Source organism: Toxorhynchites rutilus, chromosome 3, assembly GCF_029784135.1.
Source record: "Toxorhynchites rutilus septentrionalis strain SRP chromosome 3, ASM2978413v1, whole genome shotgun sequence".
Taxonomy (NCBI): domain Eukaryota; kingdom Metazoa; phylum Arthropoda; class Insecta; order Diptera; family Culicidae; genus Toxorhynchites; species Toxorhynchites rutilus.
The window spans coordinates 66,111,293-66,135,068 of record NC_073746.1 but is presented as its reverse complement, the minus strand read 5'-3'; the positions used below and the strand labels follow the sequence as shown (position 1 = coordinate 66,135,068).

Genomic DNA, 23,776 nt, shown 5'->3' with positions numbered 1-23,776 from the left:
TTGTTTTGTCTGACTGAAGAAAAAAACGACAACATCCACCTTTAGAACGCCACACGAACAGCGGCCTTTTTTTCCCCGCGGGTAGCATATAGCGAACAACGCATTGGGAAGTTTTTCCTGATGTGGCGTTTTATTTTTTCGCTTCGCTTCAATCGCTACGATGCGTTCGATGAATGGTCGGAAAACTGTGTGCATTTATGTTGTGCTTAGTGCAGCATTAGTACACACAAAACGACCCACTCACTCATACATATGTGTGTGTGTGTGTATTTGTGTGTGCATACTCCACAGGAAGAAATGAACAATGAACCGCCTTCGAACAATTGAATGCTCGCTGATGCGGTGCATAATTTATGGCATCCACTTGTTGCAGAGAGTTGCAGAAAAGTGAGACTGGTTCAAGGGGGTACACTAGAAGGTTGACATAGATTTCAGAAGAGTTGCTACGCATGAGAGAGCGATTGCCATGCCCATATTTGAGGATGTCTTGTAGATCATTGCGTGAATCGTTGATTTTGTTTTGATTTTCGAGTGGAATCATTTCACAGGGTGTCGACACAAATTTCGAAAATAGGTTCCCTGAAATTCTAAAATTTTTATTTTTATTGTCATACTAGCTGACCCGGCAAACTTCGTCCCGCCCAAAATTTGTTTTTTGTTATTTTGTCTGTAATACCTTCAAACATTCACGTTTTCTTACTAAAGGGTGTGTCACATCAAATTGCATCACGGAAAAAACGCTGTAGAAATTTAATTTTTAGGAATTATATCTTCAGCTTTCGCTTATAATCAGATAAGAGTGTATAGATCACGTTGGCCATGCTTCACTGTCAATTTTTCGTAAATTTGGAAAAATGTCGTCGAACAAAAAAGAGCGTCGTGAATTAATCCTGCGCACTCATTTCGAGAATCCGGAGTTGTCACATCGGGACATCGGTAAGATGCTGGGAATCGTCCAATCCACGGTCAGCAGGGTACTAAAACTATACTTCGAGAACCTAACCATCGACCGGAAGGTGAAGAACGGCAAAAATGGATGCTCCGTCAGTGAAAAAGATCACAAGCGCGTAGTTAAGCAGTTTAGACGTGATCCGAGAAGTTCGGTCCGGGATGTCGCCAATAAGCTGAATTTGTCAAGTTCATTCGTCCAGCGGACCAAGCAGCGGGAGGGCCTGCGTACATACAAGGTTCAGAAGGCTCCTAACCGCGACGAAAGGCAAAACATGGTGGGGAAGACGCGAGCCCGGAAGCTGTATACCGAAATGCTGACGAAGCCGCATTGCCTGGTAATGGACGACGAAACCTACGTCAAAGCGGACTTTCGTCAGCTGCCGGACCTGTTGTTCTTCTCCGCAGAGGACAAATTCAGTGTTCCGGAGGAGATTCGCAAGCAGAAACTATCCAAGTTTGCCAAAAAGTACATGGTGTGGCAAGCGATCTGCTCTTGCGGAAAGCGGAGCGCCCCCTTCGTGATGACCGGCACGGTAAATGGGCAGGTTTACCTTAAGGAGTGCCTACAGAAGCGCTTACTACCACTATTGAAGCAGCACGAGGGCCCGACCATCTTCTGGCCGGATCTCGCTTCGTGCCACTATTCAAAGGACGTGTTGGAGTAGTACGAAGCCAACGGGGTCACCTTCGTGCCAAAGGAAATGAACCCGCCCAACGCGCCGCGATTATTGGGCGATTATGAAGCAGGCCCTCCGGAAAAACCCAAAAGTTGTCAGATCGGAGGCGGACTTCAAGAGAAAATGGATTTCTGTTCAAAAAAAACTACAACCTGACGTTGTACAGAACCTTATGGACGGGGTAAAGAGGAAGGTGCGAGCATACGGGCTTGGGCTCGAAGTATTAAGAAAAGAAAATGCCAAAAGTTGTTTAATAGTTTTTATTTTACTGTCTAAAATTTTCAAAAGGATCGGTCTACTGGGCGAATTTCTACAGCGTTTTTTCCGTGATGCAATTTGATGTGACACACCCTTTAAGCGCAAGTTCATTAGTCCAATCGCAGAACCGTTCATTGATTGATCTTCTAATCGACCCCGTCGAATTAACCGTAATTAAAGATTGTCGAGCCGCCTTAGGAATGTTTCTTCTCCATAAAACCTCCACATGCCAAATTTAGTTCCGTTTGCTTGATTAGTTCTTAAATTATGCGGAAATGTATGCTTCATTTGTATGGCAGCCCCCCTCCCCCCAAGAGAGACGGGAGGAGTGTCTATACGCCATAGAAACGTTTTGTGTCCCCTAAATCCTTCGCATAACAAATTTGGTATTTTCTTGATTAGTTTTCGAGTCATGCAGAAATTTATCTTTAATTTGTATGGCATTTCCCCTTTAGAGAGAGGGTGGAGTGTCTAACCACCGTAAAACATTTATTGCGCCCTAAAACCTTCACATGCCAAATTTGGTTTCGTTTGCTTGATTAATTCTCGAGTATGCAGAAATTTGTATTTCATTTGTATGACAGCCCCCCTGAAAAAGGGGTGAGGAGTATCTAACCACTATAGAATCATTTATTGCACCCTAAAACCTCCAGATGCCTAATTCGGTTGCATTTGCGTGATTAATTCTCGAGTAATGCAGAAATTTGTGTTTCATTTGTATTGCAGCCCCCCCCCCCCTAAAAGAGAGGGAGGGGTCTCAAACTATCACGAAAACCTTCCCCGGCCCCAAAACCCCTATATGCCAATTTTCATGTTGATCGGTTCAGTAGTTTCCGAGTCCATAAGAATCAGACAGACAGACAGACTGAAATCCATTTTTATATATATAGATGACAAATTTAAATTATGACTGATCTTTAAAAGGGCTTATTCAAAATCATTGATTTTTATTTCAAAAAATTGTAACTTAACATTCCGATATCTGATTAAAATATTAGGCTGTCAAAAAAGTCCTGCGGCATTTTTTTTGAATTTTCATTTGTTCATAAAATTAGTTACAATCGTCTGTTTTAAGTCAAATATGCGCCGTTTTGTTCGATGGCTTGTTCCCAACAAGATGCCAACTTCATAATACCCCTGTTATAGAAGCTCGCTTCCTTTTTGGCAAAAAACTCGGATAGCCAATTTTCACAGGCCTCTTTTGTGGCTAACTTCTGACTTCCTAGCTCGTTCGCCATGGACAAAAACAGGTGGTAGTAACTTGGTGCAAGGTCCGGACTATACGGCGGATGCAAAAGAACCTCCCATCCGAGCTCCCGGAGCTTTTGGCGCGTCACCAAAGAAGTGTGTGGCCTGACGTTGTCCTGATGGAAGACAATACGGCCTCTGTTTATCAAAGATGGCCTCTTCTTCATGAGTGCTACCTTCAAGCGGTCCAGTTGTTGGCAGTACAGGTCCGAATTGAGCGTTTGGCCATAGGGAAGCAGCTCATAATAGATTATTCCTTGACAATCCCACCAAACACACAGCAGAACCTTCCTGGCCGTTAATGAGGGCTTGGTCACCGTCTGAGCCGCTTCAGCGGGCTTCGACCACGACCGTTTGCGCTTCACGTTGTCGTAAGTGACCCACTTTTCATCGCCAGTCACCATCCGCTTCAGAAACGGGTCGATTTTGTTGCGATTCAGCAGCGATTCACATGCGTCGATACGGTCAAAGATGTTTTTTGCGTCAACGTGTGTGGCACCCATACATCGAGCTTCTTTGTGAATCCAAGCTTCTTCAAATGGTTAATAACGGTTTGATGACTTATCCCCAGCTCTTGGCTGCTATTATGCCGGTCTTTCTCGGCTAATTCAGCGATTTTGTCGCAATTTTCGACGACAGGCCTTCCGGAGCGTGGCGCATCTTCGACGACCTCTACACCAGAACGAAAACGTTGAAACCATCGTTGTGCGGTGGAAATGGAAACTGTATCGGGTCCATAAACTGCACAAATTTTATTGGCAGTTTGAGATGCATTTTTGCCTTTGTCATAGTAGTACTGTAAAATATGTCGGATTTTCTCTTTATTTTGCTCCATATTTGCGATACTATAACTCACGAACGACTTAACCAAACAAAACACTGTCAAGGACTATATTATAGCGTGCAAAAATACCTTTCCAACAAGCTATTGGCGATCTAACGTACGGCGCTGCGGTGAAAGTGATGAAGGTTTTAAATTTTGCCATGTGAGCTTATGGAAGGTTTGTTGTTCTTTCCATAAATTACATTGTTATAATCATAAAAGATTATTTGATTGCGATGAGTTTGTAAGAAATTTAATTCTGCGCAATTTTATATATAACATGTTATTTATTTACCTCTTTCAGTAGTGAAAACTATAAAAATATTGACAATGGTTGAATTAAAGAAGGAAATTCGAGAGCACAATCAAACTCAAGTAGAAAAATGCACGATTGCTGCATCTACTACTAGAACTACCTTGGAAAGCCCGGAAGTAAAATATACGTGATTTGTTTTTGAGTTTTAGGTTACATTAGCATAATTTTCTTAGTTCAAAAACAAAATCCAGATGTCTAACCGATCGTTTACGTTTTGCGTTAGATCGCCAATAGTATGACTCGATACAATGAATACAACTAGAACTACGCGCTTACAACGACATCTCGCGGAAATACCTCAGGACTTTTTTGACAGCCTAATATGATGTTTAAATGAACGAACTATTTAGACAAAATAACATTTTAAATACACGGTTAAAGAATCTTACTCAAAATTTAATTTAATATTAAAAACTTCAGATGTGGGACTAACTCTAACAGGAGTATATGAGGGTGAAATGAAAACCTAAACACAGTGTTGCGAACGCCCCTTGCCAGCTAGGTAGTGCGGACTGAATCAAAACGGCTGTCAAAAAAGATCCAATTGAAATGTCAAAAGAGATCCAACGATCAGGAGTGTTATTTTACAGTACAGGTCCGAATTGAGCGTTTGGCCATAGGGAAGCAGCTCATAATAGATTATTCCTTGACAATCCCACCAAACACACAGCAGAACCTTCCTGGCCGTTAATGAGGGCTTGGTCACCGTCTGAGCCGCTTCAGCGGGCTTCGACCACGACCGTTTGCGCTTCACGTTGTCGTAAGTGACCCACTTTTCATCGCCAGTCACCATCCGCTTCAGAAACGGGTCGATTTTGTTGCGATTCAGCAGCGATTCACATGCGTCGATACGGTCAAAGATGTTTTTTGCGTCAACGTGTGTGGCACCCATACATCGAGCTTCTTTGTGAATCCAAGCTTCTTCAAATGGTTAATAACGGTTTGATGACTTATCCCCAGCTCTTGGCTGCTATTATGCCGGTCTTTCTCGGCTAATTCAGCGATTTTGTCGCAATTTTCGATTGCGACATTGTGATTTGTTTTTGAGTTTTAGGTTACATTAGCATAATTTTCTTAGTTCAAAAACAAAATCCAGATGTCTAACCGATCGTTTACGTTTTGCGTTAGATCGCCAATAGTATGACTCGATACAATGAATACAACTAGAACTACGCGCTTACAACGACATCTCGCGGAAATACCTCAGGACTTTTTTGACAGCCTAATATGATGTTTAAATGAACGAACTATTTAGACAAAATAACATTTTAAATACACGGTTAAAGAATCTTACTCAAAATTTAATTTAATATTAAAAACTTCAGATGTGGGACTAACTCTAACAGGAGTATATGAGGGTGAAATGAAAACCTAAACACAGTGTTGCGAACGCCCCTTGCCAGCTAGGTAGTGCGGACTGAATCAAAACGGCTGTCAAAAAAGATCCAATTGAAATGTCAAAAGAGATCCAACGATCAGGAGTGTTATTTTTCTTATGATAATCAACACTATAAAAAAGGTATTGTTATCAAATGCAAAAATAATTAAACTTATAAAATGAACGAACTTCATTTTTCCGTCAATTGTTTAATTGGCCATTGCATCTCTGAAAGAGAATCTCATATTGCAAGGTATCAGAACTTGACCGAATATCAACAAACTACAAATAACGCTTAGTTCACTCCAACATGCTCCGCCAACGGATTGGATGATAGTTTTTGCTGTACAAGGACAGCACACCAGTTCGATTAAAGACAGAGTGTACGCAACAGCAGCAAATTTGAAGCAGAATTTAAGAAGAAATTTAAGTGCTTGTATAATTTCATGTATATTTCTATAGTATTAAGTAAAATACAATGTACATAGTTATAGTAGTTTAAGTGTGTGTTGTATTTTGTCTCCGATGAAACGAGTCCCTCAATCTGCTACAGTGATGTGAATTTCCATGCGAATGGAAAATCCCCGCTGCATCACTGCAATGAAGGCAGTCTGCATCGCGCCCACGGGGGGATTTTGGGTTCTCACGTTGGGCAATCCGCATAAAGGCTGCTTTGGTATCTCGCAGCGGGATTAAGTAGCAGTTTTCACAGTCCACTGCATTAAGACGCTATCAAAATAATCTCGAAAATGTGTATGAAAGGTTTGCTACACTTTTGGTTTCCAATAATTCAAACATCGTACTTACTCCACTGATACGCGAATCCTTATTCGGAACTAGTTTGTCGTCTCCGCAAAAATCAACCCAGTGCGTCTGTAAATACGTTTCCGAAGCTATAAGAGCTAACGCGAACATTTTCACTCGTATTCGGGCAGCCTTTCACTGAGCAACGCATTTTTAATGTCCACTTTCCCTGATATAATTTTTCTCCGAACGAAATAAAAACAAACGAAGTCACAGTCACGTAAATGTTTACTCCTGTGATTTGAAAACATTCGATGAAAAGTGGAAAAAAGAGTTGCCAGATGATTTTTAAAAAAAGGCTGTAAACATATGAGAAAGTCTGTTAAAAATGTGGAAATGTCTGTAAAAGCGTGCGAATCTGTAGAAATCTCTTTTAATGTTAATTTTTCCAGATTCATTGATACTTTGTACATCGCGATGCACGTTAGATTGTCTTTTGTATATTATTGTATATTTTGTATATGTACATCTTTTATATATACAGCCATTCCATGCCAAACCGATATAGTGGTTCTCAGATTTCAATGAAAAGTGGTAGTTTTGTTCTTTATCGCAAAACATTAAACCCTTTTTTTTCGTTAGGGTGACCATTTCCATTTTAGGGTGGTCCGAAAAATCATTTTTCCCCAGTTTTACCCAAAACTGACTTTTTTCAAAAAATCATAACTTTTGAATCATTGAACCGATTTAGATTATCGACATATCTAATTGAAGCCAATGAGCTAGCTTTTCATTAAAATATAATATATTGAAATTGTAAGGAAAAAAAAGGATTTTGTTTTTGTACTTATCGATTGTATTTTTTTATTATTTTGAACTAGAGGGCGCTATATTTTTTTTATACTTTTCTTGAAAGCTTGTTATACATAACATATCTCGATTTCAGAGATGCTTTTTTTTCGTTATTGAGATATGATTTTTTAAAGTTAACCGGTGGTCCGAAAAATCATTTTTCCTCTTGAGAACCACTTTATTGGCATGAAATGGCTGACAGACCTGTAATGCGACACGTTTAATTGGGCATTTTTACCTTTAATTGGACGTTTTTGTAAACATCAAGTTCGGGGCCTAAATTATGGTCCCAAATTGAAAGTCCCAACCAGGCGTCGACACTGTATCACTCTCATCGCCAATGTCTAATTACAAGTCAAAATAGCCTCCAATGCGACACTGAGTGGTGCCTCGGCATGTCGCATTAAATGTGAATAACTGTATATACACATACTAGCTCACCCGGCGAACTTCGTCCCGGGTCAGCTAGTAAATGTAGTATATGTCATATCATTATTGTTTTGATATGAATTCTATAGAACGAATTTCGAAACTTTTCCTCATCATAACATTGTTCTGTGGGCAGAATACCACAAATACAATAAAATGAAGACAGCTCAGAAAGGACCTTTCCTTCATCGGTTTTGCGGATAAGCAACACATTTAGCCTTCCATTTTTATTCATATAGATAGATAAAAGATATAGGAATGCGTTGTATTGCCTGAAAATCCAGTTCCACTTTCAAACAAAGATCAACTTCGCTAGCGCAAATATTGAATGGACTAAACGCGCTTATCATGATGTAATTTTCGGTCATATGAGAATTCATTTTTCCGAATTTTCCTACATTCCTTCTGAGTTTTCCGGAAACTTTCCGATTTTGCTCTCCACTATATTGATCTACGGGAAGAGACGAATACAACAAAATAAAGAAGTCTAAAATCGGATCATCCCTTCTTCGAGGCTTGCTTACGAACAGATTTGGCCTTTCATTTTCATTTATATAGATAGATATAGGCTAACAGTGCGAGGTTGAAGGGATGCTCAAGGACTGGGATAAAACTCCGTGGGTTTCCATTTTCGCTCGGCTGTAGTCAATCTTAATATTACTCAAAAATGTGTGCTCCGCCGCAGTGCTACCCCTGTACGGAGTACTGCGCCGAAAAGTATGCACATCGCGCTGGTGTGATCGAAGAGCAGTATGAATTTCATGTCGTCTAAAGACGACGCTCGTACACACAGCTCGTCACGTGGTTGTCGTCAATAGACGACGCCCGTAACGAAAGGGTTAAGGCTTTGAGAATCAACTCACTGTCGTTTGCTCAAAGGATACCCCTCTAGGAGAGTCATTTTTTAGGAAATTAGCGACGCACATGTTGCACCGTACGTTTGCTAAAAAATGATTCGCTTGGCGGCGGCAGCGCTAATTCGTTTTACTTGGTTTGTCGTCGGCTGTTCTTGATATTCTCGGTAAATTACAATCTGTTAAGTTTTACCAATCTCATCGATAGTTCTCATAAGTTCTCGACTCTGTTCCCTCACTGTCAAGAAATTTTGAAGTATAGTATAGATACATTTAATGCAATTTTTCATTCATCGTGAAGAATCGTAGTGTCTGTTTCGCCTGCAATGATTTCAGGGCAAATGAAATTATGAAAAACACTGACGTATACAATTTATTGTTACCAAACAAAACACCAACAGAATGCAAAAGATACTGAAGTACTGTCATCGGCCACTGAGCGATACTATGCTCACGACATCACTGCAATGCGACCTATTTTGCGCACGTAATCACTGTGGTGATACCGGCAGTTAGGCTCTAGTTTGCGCACATAACGACTGTGGTTACGCCGGGCGACAAAGTGTTTATGAATTACTCAAAAAATAGGTCTAACGTCATGTGTATTCATATAAACTAAATATAAAAACTTTTTATGTATTAAAACTATGGGTAAATGTAATACGATGAGTCAAATATCTTTGATGTGATAAATAGAGTCTCTCATTTTTCAAAAACCTGTGAAATATTGTTGTATCCAAAAAGTCTGCAACAAAAATAAAAAGTATTTTACAGATATGTCTGTAAATTTACTAACATATCTATTAATCTGGCATCTCTGGTGGTCTGAGAATTTATTGCAAGAAATCGCTTGAAAAAATCCATAAATTTGCTTGAAAATGAAGTGGATTGAGTCCGCACCACTTAGCTTGCCAGCGAGCGCACCTCTAAACTAAAACTTTGTTTGCAAATACAATTACTCGTAGCAATAGGGATCGATTAGGAGATGAGGTTTCATTTTCCTCAATTGATAGTTTATAAATCCAATTTACTCATATATTTAAAAGTAGTTACATATATTCACTGAGTTTTGATTCACCGGTCGGTGTTGCAGTGAGTAAAAAAAAATCGTTATGAAATGTATTTTCTGATTGTATTTATTGTCAATCAGTTTTTAGGTTAAGAGCCCAGTTATCTCCACGTTGTATAACTCATCTATTTGAGGATATTATACGGTAAAGGGCCTGTCCGGGTAAGGGAGTAAAACGTGCCCCCAAACCGAATCACCAACTGTATGGCAAATATTGTATAGGATATCAAATAAGACATTTTGGCGGTTTTTTGAACCCCTATGTGGTTTAACATAGGGTCTATGGCGAAAAACGTACAATTCACGCCATCTTCAAAAGCTTCGAGATAAAAATTTGAAAAAAAATACTGAATGTGCATCTCACTACGGTGTATCAATAAAAATTACAAAAAAAAACTTTTATCAAAAATTTAAGTACTAAAAAAAATTTAAATATTGATTTTTTTTGCAGATTTAGAGATTCAGCACTACTCTAATTGATATTTAAATGTGTTCCTAAGGCTTTTCTAGATATGTGTGATTTTTTTCAGATTTGTTAAACCACATAGGGGTTCAAAAAAACCGCCAAAATTTCTTATTTGATATCCTCTACAATATTTGCCATACAGCTAGTGATTTGGCTTGGGGGCACTTTTTACTCCCTTACCCGGCCAGGCCCTTTACATATAACTGAAGAAAAAGAATGAAATTGCTAATCGAAAATAATTGGACCTAACATTTATCAGGAAATTGTAATTATACTTCGGGCTAGACGAGGAGAAAAGTTATAAAACGTAAGTTGGAATGAATATCTATGAAGCTCAATTGTAACACTGAAATGAAAATTGTTGTAGGGAATTTTAACATAAATACAAACTTCAGAATGAAATGAAAGATTCCGAATGCTTACAACTCGAACATTTCTTAATAGATCGGAAAGATGCTTCCATCAATTGATAGGAAATATTTCTATGCGTCTATCACAACTAATAAAATGTTATTTTCCATGAAATAAACAATTGAATAACTGTAGAATTTCTAGCGTTATCTAAACGCCCTTACTGCCAAATTTTGATTGGTCCGATTTACGTTTTCCCCACAGATTTCAAAATCACTTTGCAAATACATGCAAGTAGGGTCATTTTTGTTCACACCAAAATATAATGATCGTTTGACAATTATTCCGATCATATATTTTTCTAGTCCTAGGCATCATATCAAACGTATAAGGACTGTCATTAAATTTACTTGTAACGAAGCACATGATCTTACATGGCAACTGTTCAAACTTTTTACTTACAATGCAAATATGTTGAATTGAATTCGAAAATTGTTTCATTCAATCGATATTTTAATCAATACAATATGAATGCTTACTAAGACAACGGTAGTCCCACGTCAACTTTGCGGTTATATCATAGATATAATCCATCAATTTTTATATCTTAAAACACCCTCTCTCCGATATTTTTTAAAATATTTTTATTTGATTTGATCAAGTTTGACGTATGATGGTGCCGTGATGGATCGTAATCATTAAAGAAAAGTAAGGTGAAAAATAAAATCTTGATGCGATTTGGCATGAAAAACTATATATACAGCCATTCCATGCCAAACCGATATACTGGTAGAAACTGGTAGAATTGTTCTTTATCGCAAACAATTAGACCCGTATTTTATTTTATTTTTTCGTTAGGGTGACCATTTTCTATTTTAGGGTGCTCCGAAAAATCACTTTTTTCACTTTTTTCCTAAACTGACTTTTTTAAAAAAATCATAACTTTTGAACTCAGTCTAGTAGTTCTAATGATCGACATATCAAATAAAAGTCAGTCTTTCCAGAAAAAATACTTCAGTTGCAGAAAATTTGAATTTTACATTTTCCCAAAAATGACTATTTTCAAAAATTCATAACTTTTGAACTAGTGAACCGATTTAGATGAACGATATACCTAATTGGAGCCAATAAGCTTTAATAAAAAAATATTGAACTTGCGAAAAAATGGATTTTATTTTCGTAATTATTGATTGCAGTCGTTCTTTATTGTTTTCATGGCTTTGGACTAGAGGGCGCTATATTTTTTTATATTTTTTCTTGAAAGCTGAGGATTTTTTACATAAAATATCTCAAAATCCGAGATGTTATTTTTTTCGTTTTTGGGATATAAATTTTCAAAGTTAACCGATGGTTCGAAAAAACAACTTTTTCTCACTATGAAAAATCATATCTTTTGAACTACTGAACAGATTCAGATGACCGACATGAATCAGTTTTTGATTTAGTTTTTATTTGAAGATAATTCTATTTTTGCGATTTTTTGGATTTTCGTTTTTATAGTTATTGATTGAGTTAGTTTTTCATAGCTTTCTCTGCAGTATTTTATTTTCAATTTTTTTTCTGGAAAGCTGAGGATTTTTTACATAACATTACTCGATATCAGAGATGCTATTTTTCTTGTTTTTGAGATATCATTTAATAATAAAAAATAATAATTAGGGGATGAATCAAAAATAAAATTCTTCTTTTATATTCAAAAAACAAAAAATATATGTTTAAAAATCAAATATATGTTTAAAAATCGAATAACAATGTTTCTTTTGACTCGATTTTATACAGGATTCGATTATATATATAGTAAAAAGGAATCGGAGACTTAAATAGTCGAGTCCGCCCTGTACTGAAAAACCTTCGAAGAGTCAAACTAGTCAAATACAATTTTTTAAATCATTAACTTTGACATGAACTGACAATATTTGGATTCCATAATTTTCCTATGAACGCTGGTGTGGAAGTTATACAGTTTGTGCAAACACAATATCGGTTGTTTATCCCGATTAAGATGTGAATTATGAAATTTTATCCCGGAAATTACAAGTATGCTCAGACATCCCAACGTAACAGTTTCTATTCCACTTGCCCAGTCATACTTGCTCTTGACAATCGTTCACGTCAGAATTTTCATTGAAAATCGAAGAATTTACAGCATGAACTTGTTTGTTCGTTATCGGTGCTATCCGTTCTTTGAATTTTATTACAATTGGGTTTGGGTTCAGGCAGCAAAAGTAGCCCTGGAATGTATTTTATGCAGCGCAGTAGTGGTACGAATTCAGCCGGAAAAGCAATACGTTTTACGACCTCGTTGTTAGTTGAAGGTTTCGACGCCGAAAATAAAACATGTCAGATCGATAAGACTCTTCACCTAATAGTGTTGCTTTGGCGGTTGCAATTGCACCGACTGTGACAAAGAGTTCCAATATAAATATAAATGGGGTTCATTTGACGATAAGAAAATGCTCGCACCTGGCACAGGCTTTTCATGGTTCAAATTTGAATCCCATAAAATTGTTTACCTTGATTTTTTTTCCTAGTGTTGACATATTCAATAATCATCGATTTTCCCCCTATAATCCGCATCTCAAATCCGTGTGAACGGTCAAAAAACTCTCACGAGAATAACTACACCCATGTGATAAGTCAGCTCGGCATCTACAAAACCGGTGGAACGTAACACTCCCGACACTACCATCCATCAAATGTGCCGCATGTCAAATCGATGCGGTTCGTTTCGAAAGTAATTGGCCTAGTAGATATATTACAGCGCGCGGGACCAACAAAACAAGCCTGCTGGTGGCGCCTGCTTTTCGTGTCCACCTAAACCTCCAGCGCGCGTCTAACCGCGTCCACATAGGAGGTAAACGTGAACCATGAAGGTTTCTGACGACGACGACGACAACAGTGCGTAGGATTCAAATCCGCGTGCCACTGTGTATGCTGCGCACAACAGATCGGTTGATTTGCGTAAAACCTCGAAACTGTCAGAAAGTGGTGCATATTTCATAATAGACACCCACCCCCTCACGGAGAGTGGCTGGGAAGCGAGTGAGAAATCGTGACCGGCCCAGGAGAAGGACACCGGATTGTGGTGGTTCGAATTGGTGTTTCATCAGTGTGACCCTGATGAAGTCCAAGCAATTCAGCACCTTTGCCAGAGCCCCTGAAGATGAGTCTTGTTCCGCATTCGATCCGTAATTCTTCTCCCCACATTACAGCAATTCGCAACGGATCTATCTTTCATTGGCGCAACTGCAATCCGTTCGGCTCCACCAAACGCGAGCGTATTAATTGGCCACAATTAGGAGGAGCTCATCAAAGGCGTGAACCATAGATCTTTCAATGCAACAAACGGCGAGCTCTGCAGCTGCAGTTATATTTTAAAAGGGGGAAATTGGAAGCAAAATATTGCCTTAGTTAGCTAACATTGGTTCCAAATGCTCATAGGCCTAATTAATGATTCAATTTCGTGGCTTTTTGTGGGTGATGCAAACCCCCTCTCCCCCTTAGCTAGTCGAGCAGCTACCACGGTTAAGGCAAACGGTTAAATTGATTATTTTCTAGTTGAATGAGCAGATATGAGGGTGTCATAAATTTGGGCTCGCAATTTAAATTTAGTTCCTTGGTGTAAGTGTCATAGAGATGATATATCTTTTACAGTATGATTCAATTAATTGTTCAATCGGAACAAAAAATGTTGATCACTTCATAAAACACATTAATTTACTGCTATTTTTACAATATGATTTATCGAAATAAGACTATCGTAGAATTGAAAATATATAACCTTTCCCTGGAATGAGTCTTGATCTCTAGATCAACTCTTTTAATGTTTTCCTCTATGGATTTCAATTAACAAGTGAAATCGAAATGTAGACTTTTCGCTTACTATGCAGACATACAGTTGCAATGAATTTCGATAACTCGGCATCAACATAATCCAAACTTTTCCGAATCATGCCTTCCATGTATATTGTACTGTGAGGGAGCGAATAGAATTCCAACAATTGAGTATACGCAACTGTTATTTTTGGGAAATAGAAACTGTAATGGAGATCGAACAGAACATCTTTAGGAAACACTGTATCAACATGAGCTGAGTTTTTAAAGTCACCACACGGATTTGTTTAGATCCAAAATCTTAGCTCAATTATAGAACGGAAGAAAATATTCTTTGGCTCCCACGAATCGATGCAACATTTCTTGAATTTCCGATCCCTCTTTCGCATCATCCCGAAGTTTATTGCGAGGCAAACTGCAAAAGTGCGCCCAAGAGGTTCCATGATTTTTGTTATTTTAATTCAATTGAAAAACACAGTTGGCGCTTACGTCGACTATGCCTCTTTGCGATGAAAGCGCCACCCTGTTTTTTTAGAAGTCTAAAGTCAGTTTCTGGAGATACGATATATTTAATTATATTTAACGATATATCGAAAATCCCGAATAGTCTTTTCCAGTAAGTGTCCTATTTATAATCAATAATTTTTACAATTTACTCAAATATCATTGATTTTTCAATTGAAAAGTTAAAATTTAAAAACTTCGTTGATATACAGAAATTTCGTGGGAAAAGGATTTGCCGAAAGACAAATTTGCTATGATTTCGCTCAAACCTCGTATATTTTACCAACAATTGCAGACACCCATTTTTTTTTATTTCGCACTTATGGTTAAATTAGGATGGTCTTGAAATTCAGATTTGTTGTTAGTTTTGCCAGATATAGAGAGTAACGAATTTTCTAAAATGAATATTTCGACAAAAAAACGAATTTTCGGACAACCCTAATGTAAGATAATGTACCCTAAACGTGAAGAAAAACTGGCCTAACATTTAAAAAAAACAATGTGTCGGTTATGTCTCAGATATAACCGCAAGGATGACGTAGGACTACCGTTGGCTTAGTAAACATTTGATTGTATTGATTAAATAATTGAATGAAAAAAAAGAAAAAAGAAATTCCAAATCCACGTACGGCATGATGCCTGTTCATTTCATTCATTTATCGTGGACTTCAAAAATTTGTGAACGGAAGAACTGCTAAACGATCAATGTATTTTACATTTCCCCCTGAAATTATTGCATCTCCCAGGTGCACGTATATCTCGAACCTCAACTTTGCTTGATTTGATGAACTTCAGGCACTCAGCACCACAAAAAAAACAAAAATGTTGGAAAAGTGGCGATTTATTTCTCAACACTTTTTCTTTTAGCTCGATTCACTTGACCCAGCGAAGTTCCAACTTCTTTAATCCATCTGAAAAATGCGTTTTCTCGAAGTCTGCAAAGTTGGCCTCCGTAGCGGCGATGACTTCCTCATTCGACTCAAATTTCTGCTCGGCGAGTGATTTTTTCAAGTTTGGAAAGAAAAAAAAGATTTCAATAGCCTATTTTGAAAAGTAATTTTAAAGCTATTGAAACAGGTTTTTGAATCAATAAATAACGAGCATATAACGCGAAGACATAAAATTTTAAAAAAATGATATCAATTCTTAGTAATTTTTCAATAGTGCATATATGTTTTTGAATACACCTTTATAATAAAAAATCTCAACTAAAAATGATCATAAGGTAATCAAAAATTACATATTAGATAGCCTCCATCATTTGTGCAAAGTTTTAATAGCGGAGTGATTCATTTAAATTCAAATTTCTAAAATACATGTTTTCGAGTACAGGGCGGACCCGAATATATAAAGTCTACGATTTTATTTCGCTCTATAAAATCGAAAGATTTTTTTTATTGTTTTATATACATATATATGTTATCTATAGAAAATGAAAGAACAATTTAATTTTTGATTTTCCTCCTCGAAGTCAGAAAACTTCTTTTTGATATACAAAATTATTATACATATAATGGGTGAGTCATAAGTAGCGGTACTAAGTTCATGTCATGTCTTCCGCTCAAAACGCTAGAGAGGGACAAACAATTGTACGTGGTTTTATTCAGCTTTTTGTGGGCGTTGTTCGTGCTAAGTGTGTTTTCGTTTGTTTACGATGAAGCTCGCGGAACAGAGTTTTTTTCGAGAGCGCGTCTCTCGGATGCCTGGACAGCGTCTGAAATCGGAGGTGTTTACACGAAGAACTGTTTTCCAAAAATGGTTTCTTTTGTAAAAGAGCACCATAAGGATGAAGATATTGTGTTTCGGCCGACCCTAGCTTCGTGCCATTACGCAAAGGCCACTCTGGATTGGTCTGTACGTATGTGTTACCAATGACAGAGTTTTGAACTTTTCTTGTTGGGGGATCTGTTTGCCCCGCTCTAATTCGTGACTCATAACAATCATGTGAAAATTTGGTACAGGATACAGTTATAAAACATTTGAATTAATGGAGTTCAGTAACCTTTTAGAAGAAGAAACTTAAAATTTGATGTTTTATTATGCTTTTTTTTAATCAATTTACTAATAGAAGTGCATGATAAACTTGATTGCTTCTATTAACTAAATTGAAGCTCTCTAAGCCCTCTACTATTTGTTGTGTGATACCCAACTAAGAATACTGTACCATGAATAGTCAATTAACTTTCACCTAAACGATGAACTATTAATTTTTTGTTAAAAATAAATAAAATTTGAATTAAAAAAAAAATATTTTTTACTGCCAATCTTTATATAATCGGTTCCGACCTGTATCTGGTAAGACCTTTTCATACAGAAATATCCTAGATTGAAGAAAAGGTTACCCTCTCGTTTTTGATTATAAAATCTTGAGAATCAATTATAGCACAGTAAATCGGTAGGCAATTTCGGAAATTCAATATTTTCTGTACAAGGTTACATCATTGAAAAAAAAAGTTTTCTTCATTCTGCGATGTTTTGACACATCGAACATAAAATATGTAAATAGATTATTATAAAACTGAAGATGCTCCCATTTCCATAATGAATAGAATATGTAGCTTTAAAATGGTGAATATTACACCTCCATGTAGGCATTTACACCGATGTTACAGTCCTCCGAAAATCACTCAAAATTTCGATATTGTGCTATAGTCTGGTCCACTTAGAATTCGGAAGTTTTATATCAGCTTTATCATGTGATTTCACGTAAGAAAAATGATTGATAGACAGAATGAAGGTAGGCGACTGCACAGTGACGCTGGAAATTGTGATTGGTAGAAGAAACAACAATCTGGTATATTGATACGACTCTCTCCATGAAGAAGACATTTAAGACTCCCATTGAAGAAGACCCTAACGTTTCCAAAGACCGCCTTCGTAACGTAATATTACTTGCGTCATTTTTTATTGGTACTTTGTTGAGATTTCTATATTAAGTTATACGTCTTGAATATATTCTGATAGACAAGCTCCAGAATACGTGTGACTATAGTGGTAGTGGTAGTCAGTAGAATCCCTTAAACGAGACAGGTACTTCATTCGTTAATAATATCATTTCTCATTTTGAATAAACACTTATGAACAACAACACGTACGCGAAGGTAGAGAGCGAGATTTTTGTTTATAATTACATTTTTTGATGAATAAATTGTTTAAAGATATTTTTCGATACACTTTAGTAAGATGTACTTTCAGTATTTTTTTCCATATTTTTATCTCAAAACTGTTGAGAATGGCGTGCAAAAAACGACAAGGTGCCTTTTTCACCATAGATCCTATGGTGTACCATATACGGACTCAAATATATGGTACTACTGCCAAAATTTTTTATTTAGTATTCTATACAATATTTTCCATACAGCTGATGATTTGGTTTGAGGGCACTTTTTACTCCCTTACCCAGCCAGACCCTTTGGAAATATAAAAAAAATATTTTTTTGTACCGCGCAACACTGAAAAAATCTGAAAAAATTACACATATCTAGAAAAGCCGTAGGAACACATTTAAATATGAATTAGAGTAGTACTGAATCTCTAAATCCCAAAAAAAAAATTCAAAATTTCAATATTTTTTTTAGTACTTCAATTTTTAATAAAAAAAATTTTCATAATTTTCATTGATACACCGTAGTAAGATGCACATTCAGTATTTTTTTCAATTTTTTATCTCGAAGCTTTTGAGGACGGCGTGAAATAAACGAAAAAGTACGTTTTTCACTATAGATCCTACGTCAAACCAAATAGGCGCAAAAACAATATGTTTTTGGCCTTAATAGGTGTTCAAATAAACCGCCAAAATTTCTTATTTAATATCTTATACCATGTTTGCCATACAGCTGGTGATTTGGTTTGGGGGCACTTTTTACTCCCTTACCCGGCCAGGCCCTTTGTAGGAAAATAGTTAATATCTAAGTATTTAAATAAAATCGAGTAATAATTGTCAATTTAAAATTTCTTCGGTGTCTTTTGATCTAATAGAGAGTAAATTGCTTCAGAAATACGGGTGATTATTAAATTAATTATTAAATCTATTAAATTTGAGTCGGGCGAATTTCAGAAAGCAAAAGTCAATTTTGATCGAATCGTGAAATCCGATCGAGTTTCAAATCAATCGGATTCCGGAATATGGGACTGTTCGATACTGTTATCACAAATTTGGTTCATGACCCATACGATGGAAAATATACAAAGCGTTTTCCTAAAAATTTCATCAACGACAAGATCACAAGCGTAGACGAATATCCAAAACATCAACGAAGAAATATTGACCACCATTAACAAACATCAACTATGCATACATAGACATTGACAATCAATGACAACGCCATTAAATGCTTGATTGTCAAATTATATTGATATATTGATATTTCTGAAGTGCTCTGCACCGTTTCAGCGCTGTGACATTTTTGCTCAGTAGAACACGAGAGTAACGAACGTTTCACGTTTGTTTATCGAATAATTATTTTTTAACAACCAAAATATTCATTAGTAATAATTTATATGGCAGAACGACGTTTGCTTGATCTGTTAGTCTATAGATAGGTATGTAGTCTCACATTTGTTTGACGAAAATAAATAAAAGAATGACACCTTGCTGGTCAACTCAATCTCAGTCAAATATGGCAATATCTTTGTCAGATCACTAACATCCGAGCAAAATTATCAGTGAAAACAAACTTAAACATGACAGGAACAACACCTGGTGTCGTGGCAGGATAAATGTTACCCCAGAAAGCTGCTCAAAATTCATCTTCACGTATATTTCGTTGTCCATGAGCAAGCATCTTTGGTACCTCGTCAGAACTTTTCCCTATAAAATTACGAGTGCGTGTCCCGCTAGGTTAATTTTTGGGATCCTGTTTGATTGCTTGTAGGGACGGAGAGAACGATAGCCTCTTAGTAGACGGATTCTTCGGACGGTATACCGGCTGGCACTGTTCTGGCAATATCACGAATAAAATAAATGATTTCTCTTGATTCTAAGCTAATCAAACTTTGTGTTGAACATTCCGATGATTTTTTCTTGTTTTCAAATAATTTTCTATATTGTTATTAATTGTTGTTTTTCTCTTTCTCTTTTCAGGTGAGTTCAAAACCCAAATACTCCTCGATTAAATTACATTCAAATTTAATCCAAACCCATTTGGTCACCTAAAATTGTTGATTAAAGGTACCAGGACCCGCTGGTTAGATTTTTTCACAAATATCATGGTGAGATCCTCCAATTCAATTCGAAATTTCGTTTGATGACGAGAAAAAATATTTTAATGACTTTAGACAACAGAGTATAGAGCGCCCTTAAGAAATACATGTATTGCGAAAAAATATGCGAACAGCCTTATGAACGAAATGTCAATGAAAAGAACTTTTGGCACAACCTTCAGAAAAGCTTTCAGTAGCACCAAGCAATTTTTATGAGTGTTCTAACCTTTTCCTGGAAAATATTCAAAGCATAAACTTGACACAAAGTATAATCTAACGCGAACGCCCAATTTGTGTTAATGTGTTAATGTTTCTTATAATGTCATTGTTCCGGTGAGTACCATCCGGTAAACACAAGTGTTACTTTTAAACGAGAATTGAGCGTTTTATTATTTTCCCAAAAAAAACACTCATCCTTGTCTGTCGCAATAACTGTCTTGATAGTGTCATCTTCTGACAGCGCTTCTTCCTGTGCTTATTAGCCAAAGTGTTCACACTTTGTTCTGCTACATGTTCACATCTTTGTTCGGTTGAGCACAAGCTGCACAATAAAGGTGATATCCATCATTGATAGATCTCGCTGCGGAATTCATGAGACAATCTTGTTTCATTAATCACTATCCGACAGATTTTTTTTTGCATCCTAACAATGCTTTGGTATGCTTTGGAATGTTGTTTCTACATTGTATTCATATTTTCCCCTCCTGTTTCGTCGCTCGACCCATTCTGTGCACATAATTTACTTATAATAGAACATTGTCTAATTGGTTAACGGCTTGATTAATTCTCCATTTTTTCTAGCTTCTTCCTGTTGCCTGCCTCGGCAGCGCCAATGAGCGTAGGTGTTGGCATTCGCTGGTGTAGTTGTCGCTGGAGGCGAGAGCGAGTGACACCGCTCGCCGCGAATAATGTGAATTCGTTGGAAACGCCTGCGAACAACAACACCAGGGGACCGCTGCCCTTTGCCATGCCAACAAGCCAAGGTGTTACAACTTTCGACGGCGTTGTTACCGCTGTCAGCGTCGCGCGTTACGTGACAATGCACGGGCATTAGTCAGTCAAACTGTATCGCAGATAAAACGACCGACTGAAACAATAGAGACCTGCTGTCACCAAACCATCAGTCAGTCAGTCGCGAATGCGGACGAATGATGATTGATGTTGACCTGGGAACAGAGTTGCCCTTTTCAATATGTTGTACCGAGAATGGGTGCAAATTTGACTTGCACAATTGAACATTAAGAAGCTTGCTCTTGAGACGTCGACGTAAGCTAAGATTAGTGTGGCATTTAGAAATGATATATTTGTTACAGATCATCTCCGTTGGTTTGTGAATCCTTGGAAAGCACCAATTATAACGAAATTAAAGCTCGATTCAGCAAAAAATCCGGATGCAAAAAAACTGTTTTGATGACACAAAATCGTGAAGGCTCAACAAAAATGGTTTTATTGCACTTTTTTGCCCTAGTAGTCTACTATCAAGTAATTGCAAAATCGGTCACTAAAGGCGATACAACAGAATTGAAAGTGCATCCAGATTTTAAGTGAAACGAAACACACTAGAAAATCACAATCAGTTAAGTACGAAATAGTAGCGATAATGAGAACATTCATGCTCCGAAACAAAACTGGCGATGTTATGGACGAATAATATTGGTCCCATGGACTTCGGGCTGTTTGTGTTATGTTTCCTGATCCCAATCATATGAATGGTAGTTTAAAAGCACAAGAGTATTAAATTGAAACAAGCAAATCTTCATTCGATCTGATTGATGTGCTTTGATATCGCTCAAACCGTCTACATTCGTTTTCGAAAAATTTAAAACGCTTCTTTTTATTTGGCCCTTAGGGCCAAACAAAGTAGGGTGGTCTGAATTTTTTTTTGTCGAAATATACCTATTTTAAAATATCATAACTTGATATCCAATTGACGTATTTTAAAAAAATGTATTAAAATAATAAACTTTAAACTTAATAAAATGAAATTGAATATGTTCTTTTTTGTGTTTGGAAGGTGTTGAAACCAAAGGAACTTTTTGGTTTCGTTTCGTTTGGTTGCTGCTAATATCATTTTTGGAAAACTGAGGCTTGTAGACATGAAATCAATCAAAATTGAAAAAAATTATTTCTATTTTCTTTTTGATATATAATTTCTTTTTGATTTTGATTTCGATTTTGCCATTTTGAAAAAATTGTAATTTTTGAACCGCTTGACCGACATACGATTCTTTCCCTTCAAATAAAATTTATTTGGATATAAATTTCTACGAGAATTATTGAACCACTTATGTAAAAATTACACAAAATCACATTTTCTATGGTGAAAGGGTGCTCAAACCAAAAAGTTTTTCACATGAATTTTGGAAAACTGAGATTTTTCAATACAACTGACAGTTCGTTGGGTGTCAACATAAAGATAGAAGGAAAATATCAACTGTTAGTTAGTTAATTGAAAGTAATGTGAATATCAGTTGCGGAATAATATAACGCAGTTCGTCGTTGTGGTTTGCCATTTTTTGAGGTAACAGAGCTGCCAGAATAACGGAAGAAACCGGTCCTGAAGAAGCAAGATTTGGCAGATACTTCATTTTTCAAAGTTGTATCAAATTGTATTTAGAAAATAATTGAATTATAACATGCATTTTTCTATAAATCTGGTTTGACGACACCGGTAGATACAACTATATAAAAAATTTAGAAAGATATTGAATAAAGCATATTAACTAATACTTTAATCTCAATAACCAAACAATGTATCAGTTACATAGCTGCGAAGAATTTTGATATATTATATAGAAAAGTCTTAATTTCTTAAAAAACATATAATAGTTGGGATCTTTTCAGTTTCGATACGGCAGAACCTTCGAAAACGAAAATTTGGAATGGTTACGCCTGAAAGTAAACATTTGGTATGCAGTTCAAAACATTCCCTTAAAGTTCATGCAATAAAAACATCCAATATCGGTCGGGCGCTTCAAAAGTTATAAATGTTCGAAAATGGTTATATTTAGCAGAATCGACAGAATGATGAGTAAAAAATAATGTACCGTCGATGGGGGTGAAAATGGGTCCAAAAAGGTAGTTTTCGAGCTTTTTGTTGAATAACTATCGTAAGTTAGAGTAAAACACAATTTTGATTACGTAGAAATGTTCTCTAATGATGAATACTCGTAAGTGTTCAAAGAATTGTTGAATAATATTAATTTTTCACTGAACTAAGATTAAATGAAAGTCGACCCAATCTAACCCCTTAGAGTGGGTGACAATGGGTCAAAGTAGTGAATATTACATTCTATTAAGAATTGTGTTTAGAAATCATTTTTTTAAATTTCAATTCAAGTGTCTTGAACGATTATTTGAGTTACGAAAATAATGTCAATCCACCTAGAAGTGTGACGGTAATGTTTATATACAGCCATTCCAAATAAAACCGATACAGTGGTTCTAAGATTTTCGTGAAAAGTGGTAGTTTTGTTCTTTATCGCAAAACATTAGACCCGTATTTTTTATCATTAGGGTAATCATTTCCATTTTAGGGTTACCCAAAAAATATTTTCATTCCAAAAATGACTTTTTTTTAAATTCATAACTTTTGGATTACTGTACCGATTCGGATGATATATCTCAAATTAAATAGATGGCAATTTCCATTTTAGGGTGGTCCGAAAGATCAATTTTTTGTCCTTTTTTTTCAAAAAATCCTTTTTTTTAACTCATAACTTTTAAACTACTGCACCGATTCAGATGATCGACATATCAAATTAAAGCCAATTAGCTACTCATTCCGAAAAATATTATACTTGCAGAAATTTTGGATTTT

At 36.5% G+C, this 23,776-nt stretch overlaps 1 protein-coding gene and 1 long non-coding RNA gene across 5 annotated transcripts in view; one reads left to right on the top strand and one right to left on the bottom strand.

Annotated features, from left to right (window-relative positions):
- The window catches only part of LOC129780322 (signal-induced proliferation-associated 1-like protein 2), a 245,109-nt gene that overhangs the window by 170,135 nt on the left and 51,198 nt on the right, over nucleotides 1-23,776 (top strand). The gene's annotated exons all lie outside the window — the stretch shown is intronic.
- On the bottom strand, nucleotides 6,083-6,703 carry LOC129780327 (uncharacterized). The gene is made up of 2 exons (XR_008743886.1): nucleotides 6,459-6,703; nucleotides 6,083-6,393 (listed from the first exon to the last, which is right to left on the bottom strand). It is a non-coding gene; the product is annotated as an uncharacterized LOC129780327 (long non-coding RNA).